Below are 10219 nucleotides of genomic sequence, written 5' to 3'. Positions count from 1 at the left end.
AACTTTATTTTAATCTAACCTAAGTTGGGAAAATGACCATGCAATTAACCTTACAACTCCTTTTATCAAAATGTGTTAAATGATAAACGTACCTTTTGTAATAAATATGGAAATTCAGTACTTCTATTGTTCCATTTCATAGTCATATAAAAAATTAAAACAAAAAGTGCTATAATAATCTAATATGTTCCTTCCATATGCCTTATCTTGTTAAATCTTGACATAAAATATATTTTAAAAATGTGATTATTTCATTTATAACGGTAGAGTGAAGATAGTTGTGAGAATAAACTTTATTTTAATCTAACCTAAGTTGGGAAAATGACCATGCAATTAACCTTACAACTCCTTTTATCAAAATGTGTGAAATGATAAACGTACCTTTTGTAATAAATATGGAAATTCAGTACTTCTATTGTTCCATTTCATAGTCAAAATTGGCCAACACTTTCCATGCACCACTATTAATTTATTTATGAAAATTTAGTACAAAAAATAGAAGAAAAAAAAAAGTGAGTTAGATGGATAAAAAAATTAGAAAATTTAAGTGAAATTTATTGTCTTATATGATATTATATAATACATATAATAAACCATAAAATAAGAGAGAATGAAGGATCAGCTTTTATTTTTTTTTGAGAAAATTATAAATTACATAATCTAAAAGTAGAGTGACATTTGCTTTAAACAATAAAATTAAATAGTCAAATCTTACTATTTAAATTTATTTCAATATTTCTAATGAGTTTTATTTATAGGCGGGTCATTAAATGATTTTTTTAAAAAAAATCTATTCAATATTTGAATATTTCAAATATAGAGATATCATTTGTCATTGGCCATGTAAACCATTGTACAAAATTTCTAGCTAAAACTATTTTTAACCTAAATTTCTATCATAGTTAAAGCTATATTTTTTGAAACTTAGACATATATCATCAATCTTTATCATTAGGTTGACATAAATCAAATTTATCAATCTTTATTCTGTTGCATTATCACTAATATGAGAGTAGAATGTAGATGTATTAGATTTGACTTATATTAAAAAAGGTAGAGGTAGACCTAAATAAGCTTGGTTAGAAAATATTAAAAATGTCTTTTTTATTATATTTAGGCTTCATTTGGGATAGCTTTTTTGCTGCTTTCCACAATAGATTTTTAGTACAAAAAATTCGTGAAACATAAATTTTTGTATTAAAAACCTGTTTTAAAATATTGCAAAAAAATTGTCTCAAACGAAGTCTTAAATAACAATTTGACTCTTAACATGACACAATGGAGAAAAATGATTCATGTAGCTAACTCCAGAAAGTGAGATAAATAATTGATGTTATTATTGTATTGTTGTTATATCACTACCATTTTAAATTTTGAACAATATGATTCCTTCTCTTGAAATTATAACTTTTCATATCTAATTGAATAATACAGAATATGTGCTAATTCATATGAGATAAATATTGTTAAATCCATAATCAATATGCTACAAAATTTTAATACAAAGTTATCTTTCATTAAAATCCATCTAGCTGATATTCATACAAATTATTATAAAATTTTTGGGATCAATTTCCCACGGCATTAACTTAACATTTTCCAAAAAAAAAATCAAAGACTATTATGTATTTATGTTTACTGACGATATGACCGTTAGTGCTTTGGTCACTGCAAGTACACAATAACGGTCAGCTGCGGTGGAATGGAACAGGATAGCGTAATTTTCATGTATGAGGAATATCGTACCAAGGTGAAGGCGGTACGCGGAGTTATTGCCAACTTAGCTCAGTCGTAGATCTTGGTCTGGATGGTACAGATGTCGGATCGTTTTACGTGGGAAAACAAATACGGGCTTAGGAAGATTGATCGCAGCCGTTCAAAGTGGGATTCATGGTCTGATCTAAAAATCTTTTGGGAATCTGAATGTTGAAATATCACCGTGTGATATAAATCAAACGATCTGAAATTCATCCTATAATAAAATTATGTTGGTGCGTTTTACGGCTCCAAACAAGCTGCCAACGGGTAGTTTTTGCTTACGCGACAAGCCGCTACCTGCTCCTCTATCGCCTCGATTTTCGTGCCATTTCCACGTGTTATGCTCGTGACTTTTGATATATAATTCACTGTAAAATATAAATTACATACATAAACTAATTTGATAATTTTTTTTTTGCAGTGTAAAATATAAATTTGATAGACAAGGTTTGATCTCAAATTTCAAAAACAAATTTTAAAAAGAAAAAAAAAAGTTATTCCTTATTTTCTTGTATGTTATACAGTACTTATTTTTAAATAAATTTATCAGTGCATATTCATCAATAATTTTACTTCCAACTAAGAGGTCTAAGGTTCGAGTCTCTGTGTATGCGTTGTGTGTGTGAGATTGCCTTAAATGGCCTAAATGTCCCAAAAAAAAAGTTACAATAAAGCTCGCTACGACAAACTTAATAGCGTAAAGAAATGTATTAGATGCTATAAATATTAAAATTTAGTTATTAAATATGTAAATGAGAAAATTATAAAAAACTAAGCATATAAATCTCCAATAGAATATTATTATCTCTATTTCATTGATATATTTAAAAAATCATCATAAAAAATTCACTATAATATTTTAACTAAGGTATAATAAATAAATATATGACAAATAATATTTTAAGAAAAATAGTCAAAATTAAGATCTCTATTGAATATTTAAATTGATGAAACTATTCAAATGAAAAATATTATAATGTGATTTGATTTCCTCTAACCACTAATATTATTGAAGTCCAAGATTATTCGTGCATGAATTGAGCGATAATATAGTCAATAATAAATAATAATAATAATAATAATAATAATATACTTCTTTATTATTCCTATCAAATATAGTCCATTATGGGGGCGACCTTTGTGGCGATGTGGGCCCCTATGAGGCACGCGGCAGTCGCGCCGATCTCGTGGCACGGCGCGCCACGTTGATGGGGACGCGCTGGAACTATTTCCTTTTCATTCCTCTGCATTTTCATCACAAATCCTATGCAGCAGTTGCCATTAATAAAAGTAAAAAACCTCCTAAATCTGCTTTATATTTGCCTTCTATTTCAACTATCAATGACAATCTAACGGCTAGGAGCCGCCTTCCGTTGCAAGTATTTGCAAAAATTGTCAATACGTACTTATCCTAACTTGTAAAAATAGAGCATAGATAAATTAAACATACTAAAATGTTCAAAATTCAAAGCATCCGAGTCTCCATAGAATTAAGAGAAAATATTTGATGTAATAAATATTAAATTTTGATTATAAAATGTTCTTGCTATTATATGTTTTATAGAAAATTGCTCCTTCAAAATTTTAGAAAACTCATTATAGTTGTTGTGGAGTAGGATATTTGCGGCTATAGAGTGAATAAACTTTTCGTTTCAATGTTGCATGGATAATTAACGCACAAATAGAGAGGGAAAAATAAAACATCAAAAATTTTTAACATGTAAAATCGGAAGAGGGAAAAACCATGGGGCCTCACCCAAGTAAAAATATTCCACTAACTGTGACTGAATTTCAAAGGTTAACCAGCCCATTGACTTAGAGACGTTCAAATTATAGTAGTTTGGAGAGTTGTGCAAAAGTCCGGAGACGGTTGGAGTTCGGATGGAAGTTCGACGGTAGCCAGCAATCGGGCGACGATCCGACGATGGTCAGGTGAAAGTTCGGCAGTGGTCCGACGATGGTTAGATAGAAGTCCGGCAACGTTTTGGTGGACAGGTTGAAGTCTAACAGCGTTAAGCAGTCGGGCGGTGGTCCGACGATGGTGGGGTGGAAGTATGGGGACGATCAGCAGTCGGACTCTAGTCCGGAGATGAGTGACGGAGGTCTGCCGACGGCGGTGCTTGAGCTCTTGAAGCCTCATAGCTCTCTTTAACCTATAGTCAAAGGTCTTATTTCATGTAACGAGTGATGATCTATTTATAGATTTTTTAGAATGACATAACTTGTAAATATAGATAAGATCTGGACAGATTTGGACTGCTCCATCGGATGACCCATATTGATCCCCCTGATTATAGGCCATTATTCAAGTGTTTAAGTGCCTTAATGAAGTCTGAATTAAGCGATGTTAGGCTCATTTGATTTGTCTTGCCGAGTCACTTGATTCGACTATAAGCATGTTATATTTGTATATCATTTAGTCATCTAATTTTGGCTTTGAACTTTACAAATGTGGCTTGGGCCCCTGTTTTACCCATTTGGGCTCGAATCAGACTAATATTGATGTTATTGGGTTCATCTCTTCGAGAAATTCAATTTGACTATAAGTTTGCTAAAATTGGGATTCATATGTTCCCGAAAAATTAATTTTGAAAGTATTTTTTTTTATTTTTTTTTAATTTTAAAGTATTCAAATTGAATATGTCACGAGATTTGTGCGCGATTAAGATGATTTTTGGTGATCTATCAATAGTTTAGAGAAATTAATCTAATTTATCCTCTATTTTTTTGAAGGAACTTACTGAAATAATTTTCGATTATGAAAAAAATATTAATTTAACCTCTTTACTCTTTAAATAAAATATGAATCAAATTTGTCATCAAATAGGATCATTTAAGTCATTATTTAAAAATGGAATAATATAAAATGAAAATTTTAAATAATTGATGATCATTTTGATCTTTCGTAAAGATTTAGGGTATTATTTTGATTCTTATTTGTTATGATATATAAGAGTGGGCTCAAACTTTGTTCTTACATTTATTTGGGTTTAAATGATTTTTATTCATTATCAAATTATTATTTTTAAAATTTTTATTACTATAAGCAAAAATAAAACTTTATTTATTATTTTATTAATTTAAATCATATATTATTATTAAAAAAATGTAAATCAATTCTAATAGTTTACATAAATATCTAATTTTGTTTTTAAATAATGAGAAAATTTGCATCATTACTCATTAGAGCAATCTTATGGCAAATAAATATTAAAGTAATTATTGGAAATGTCCGCCATTTTTTCGCTCAAGAAGGTACCCGCTCTGATACCATGTTGAAACGAGAGATGCCGAGAGAAATGAACAGAGGGAAATAATCTTTGTTAATTTCTGAACGGTGAGTACAGGACCTATATATAATAGTCTACAGGTAAAATGGTAAATACAGCAATTGATAAGGTCTAACTTATGTGCCTTAATATCCCCCCTCAAATTGACGGGTCTTGAGTAACCGTCAATTTGGAGCGAAGGAGCTGAAATCTAGTGTTGGAGAGTGGTTTTGTGAGAACATCGGCTATTTGATCGGTTGTACAAATTGGAACAACGTTAATGAGATTTTGTTGAATTTGATCACGCACGAATCTGTGATCTATCTCGATGTGCTTGGTCCGAGCATGAAAGATAGGATTGTTGATGAGTGCAATAGCCGAGGTGTTGTCGCAAAACAGATCAATTGGTGTATCGTGGCTGATTTGAAAATCAGCGAGGAGTCGCTTGAGCCATATTGTGTCAGCTGCAGCCGCCGCCAATGCCCGGTATTCAGCTTCCGTTGAAGACCTTGCAACTGTGGACTGTCTTTTGACGGACCACGATACCAGCGTGTCACCTAAGAATGTGCAGAATCCGGAGGTGGATTTACGGGAAGCTGGATCTCCTGCCCAGTCGGCGTCGGAGTACGTACGCATCTGAAGAGTTGATTTGGAGATTGGAATGCCAAAACTGATCGTGGTTTTAACGTATCGAAGAAGTTTAGTGAGAAGCAACGAGTGCACAGGAGCTGGATTGTGCATGAATTGAGATAGCCAGTTGACAGCATATGCCAGGTCCGGTCGGGTAAGGGTCAGGTACTGCAGCGATCCCGTTATACTGTGATATTCCTTTGGAGTATGCAGTAATTGAGAGAGTAAGAGTGTACGAGATGGGGTAGGAAGAAGTCCTGTTCCCGAATGAGCTATCGGTATAGTTCTTCCGTCCCCAACAGTTACCGAGTCAGATCCTTGATATGCCGAGGCTGTTTCAAAATTGCCAATGTCCCTGGTCATGTGTGAGGATGCCCCGGAATCGAGATACCAGTCCGTGGACTGAGTATTTGGAGCAGCCAACATCGCAGTGTTTCCCTGGTTGGCTCGGGTAGAAGGAACGTAGCTGGTATTAAGTCTATGCCAACATACATCTGCAGTATGTCCCCGTTTATTGCAAATTTGACACACGGAAGATGATGCCGATGATGACGATCTATTTGCTGGAGAGGGTTGAGAATCTTGTCTGCCTCGACCGCGTTTGCCGCGACCTCGCCGGGTGTAGAGGGCCATTTGCGAGTCAGCTGTCATATGGATTTTCGAGGCGTCGTTCTGTACGTGAATTTCTTCACTGATGAGGAGTGCGTACAGAGTATCAAGATCGATCGGGTTCAGCATCATTCTGATTGAGGTCTTGAAGGATTGATATGTAGATGGAAGGCCATTCAAGATATGAAGGGTGATGTCTTCGCTGTCGACAGTGGATCCGGCAGAGGCGATTTGATCCACCAGCTTCTTAATTTCGGTAAGATATTGCGCCATCGTCAGCGATCCCATGGTGATGTGATGAAGCTCGTTTTTGAGCTGTATCACTTTGGATCTATTTGAAGACTGGAATCTGGTTTCAAGAACCTTCCAAATCTCGTGCAACGATTCAAGGTGAAGAATATAGGGTAGAATCGTGGGAGACACCGTAGAACAAATCGCAGCAACGAGATTGCGATCTGTATGCAGAAGATCGGAAGGCGGCGAGGATTGATTTGACACATCGGTCGCCGAAGAGTTGGGTGCGTCAAGAAGATGATCGAATCCGTTAGCCTTTAGTAGCTTGACGATCTGACTCCTCCAGATCGGGTAATTGTCGGTAGACAATTTATTTGGCACAAGAGTCTTGAGGTGGGAGATGATGAACTTGAGTGAGGGAGATATGGATTGATGTGAAGCAGCTGTACCTTGAGTGGTGGCCGAATTAGAAATGGCGGAGGATACTTCCGCCATTTTTTTTCGCTCAAGAAGGTACCCGCTCTGATACCATGTAGAAACGGGGGATGCAGAGAGAAACGAACAGAGAGAAATAATCTTTGTTAATTTCTGAAAGGTGAGTACAAGTGCTTTATATAATAGTCTACAGGTATAATGGTAAATACAGCAATTGATAAGGTCTAACTTATGTGCCTTAATAATCTCCGCACATAATAATTTATCCATCATTTGGGGCAGTTTTTTTTCTATATTTTAAAGTAACTTTTTATTACAAAAAATTTAAAACTCAAAAAAATTTTAAGTCACAATCTTATGTCAAACAATTAGATTGATCATCATGAGCCCCTCATCACCTGATCGACTACAACTCTAATCAGCGTGGTCAACTAGACCAACGTAATGCAAATCCCTACCTCTCAAACATGGGCGGATCCCCATTGTATTGAGGGGGCCAAATGCCCACCCTAAAAAAAAAAATTAAATTTTAGAGGGGATATTTTGAAATATTTTGAATATTTTGCGCCCTTTCAAAATTTTTGTTTGACCTAATTTTATCAATCCTAAGTGTCTTTGTCCATCCCCGACAAAAAAAAAAATTTTGCCCACCCTGAACAAAAAGGTGGATCTGCCCCTACTCTCAAATCAATAACCACGTCATAAGAAATAGGAGAAATAGGTAAATTAATTATAGGATTTTTATCAGACATCCAAATCATCAAGAATAGTAGTGTCCACAGCGGCAGGAGTATGATTCCCCAAAGGGCTCTCATCAACAACATTAGATAGATCATTCATCTCGTTTTGCCCTAGCCGCTCTGGCGATTTAGGATTTCTTCCGCCTCCGTCGTTTCGTTCCGTGTTTTTCTCAATTTTCGGTGTGTTCTTCGTGCGATCGACTGGCCTTGGCCTCGTTTTCTTTGCTTCGGCCCCTTCTGGGCTGCTGCGATGGCTGGTAATGTTTCTTCTTCCTCGTGGGGAAGAGCTTCTGAGCCGATGACGCATCAGAATAAAGGTTTTTTTAATCTTGTTGATGATTCTCCTAAATCTCCGACTAGATCTCGTTCTTTCAAAGAGGTTCTTGCTGGTAAAGCTTCTGCAGGTGACGATCTTCCATCTTTAACTCGGTCTACTTTTAATGGTGTACCTGCGATTTTATTGTCGGATGAAGAAGTTCTGAAGCTTGCGTCTCCTTTCAAGTTTACTTTGGTTGGTAAGTTTGGTCTTCGCAGACCTAACCTTGACGCTATTCGTCAGTTTTTCTCGTCCCTTAAACTCTCGGGTTTTTACTCTGTTGGTTTACTGGACCCAAGGCATGTTGCTATTCAACTCTCAAATGATCTGGATTATAGTCGTATTTTTGCGAGAAGATCGTATTTCATTCACAACTGTCAAATGCGTATTTTGAAATGGACTCCTTTTTCGATATTAAAGAGGAATCCCCCATTGTTCCGGTTTGGATATCCTTCCCTAATTTGCGTCTGCATTTTTTTAATCATCAAGTTTTGCATGCGTTAGGTTTAATTTTCGGTAGACCGTTGCAAACGGATCAAGCTACTGCATCTCGTACTAGACCTTCCGTTGCTCGAATACTTGTGGAAATTAATATTTCCAAAAATCATCCTAAAGAAATCTGGGTTGGATCTAAAGCTTTTGGATATATGCAAAAAGTGGAATTTGACAATGTCCCTGATTTCTGCCCTCATTGTAAAATGCACGGTCATGCTCAAAAGGACTGTTTTATTCTACACCCTGAACTCAAAAAAGATAAAATTATGTCTAAAGGAAAGCCTGGCTCTGCCGATTCTCAAAAAATTTACGTCCCTGTTAATAGCAAGGTTGCTAACGAGCATATTGAGAATATGGTGGAACCGCAATCCAATGGGCACAATTTTGATATTACTGATGGTAACTCCAAGGAAAATAATTTAAGCATTGATGTTCCTCTTGTTAATCCTACTCTGTTAGATAAGAATGATGTTTTACATAATACTGCTAATATTAATGCTGCTGTGACTAACTCTTTTGTGCACAATAGTGAAGGTATAACGGATCCTAATCTTTTCATATCTATTGCCTCTATGTTTAATGACATGGAGAACGATGTTCCTTTAGATAATTGTCATGCTAATGTGGATTTAGATGAGCAATGTCCTATTTCTAATAGAGGTAACAATAAGGATTATGAAGATGGTGAGTTCATCCCACCTAGCTATGGTAGTCCTTTACCTTGTGCTAATCTTGGCAATAATGACTCTATTGATAACTCCAATGATGTTTCAAATGATACCAATGCTAATTCTAACTATCAGCTTGAGGAGAATTTTATACAGGTTTCGAGAAAGAAGGGTAAGCATGCCAAACAAAGTTTACCACCCACTCCCAGATCAACGAGAACTCAAACTTCATCTAAGGTTTGCAATGATTAAAGCCCTTTTATGGAACGTTAGAGGTATTGGTGATAAAAATTCTAAACTTCGTGTGCATAATTTGTGTAGAATTCACAACATTCAGCTTCTTGTTTTGATTGAACCTTTGATTAACAATATCCGAATTGATGTGTCTGCTAAATCCCTCGGTTTTTCCAATTGCTATGCTAATTGCTCCAATAAAATTTGGATATTTTGGAATAATGCCATTTCTTTAGAAGTTATTGAGGACTTTCCTCAAGTTTGCCATTGTATTATATCTATTTTCAATATTAATTGCGATGCATCTTTTGTTTATGCTGCTTGCACTAAAAGTAATCATTTACCTCTGTGGTACCAGCTTAAACAATTTGCTTCGATTATCAACGGCCCTTGGTGCATTGGAGGTGATTTTAATATCATTTCTAATTCTACTGAAAGATTGGGTGGTAATGCTACTAATGTCAATGCCATGGATGATTTTAACTCTATGATTAGTGATTGCAATCTCAATGATATTGGTTATTTTGGTTGTCCTTTTACGTGGTATAGAGCTAATCTTTGGCAAAGATTAGATAGATTTCTTTTTAATGATAATTGGATCGCTGACTTTCCTTTCTTTAGTGTTGAACACCTTAGCAGAACTCTTTCTGACCACTCTCCATTGCTTTTAAATGTTAAAACTAATTTACATCTTAATGCTCTATCTTTTAGATTTCAGAATATGTGGATGTTGCATAATGATTTCTCTAATATTTTATCTGCTAATTGGAATGCTCCTGTTTACCCTGATAACAATGTTTCTGGCATGGCTAGACTTTGGTCTAAACTTTC

Source organism: Dendrobium catenatum, unplaced genomic scaffold, assembly GCF_001605985.2.
Source record: "Dendrobium catenatum unplaced genomic scaffold, ASM160598v2 fragScaff_scaffold_586, whole genome shotgun sequence".
Taxonomy (NCBI): Eukaryota; Viridiplantae; Streptophyta; class Magnoliopsida; order Asparagales; family Orchidaceae; genus Dendrobium; species Dendrobium catenatum.
Note: the sequence above shows the minus strand (reverse complement) of the source record.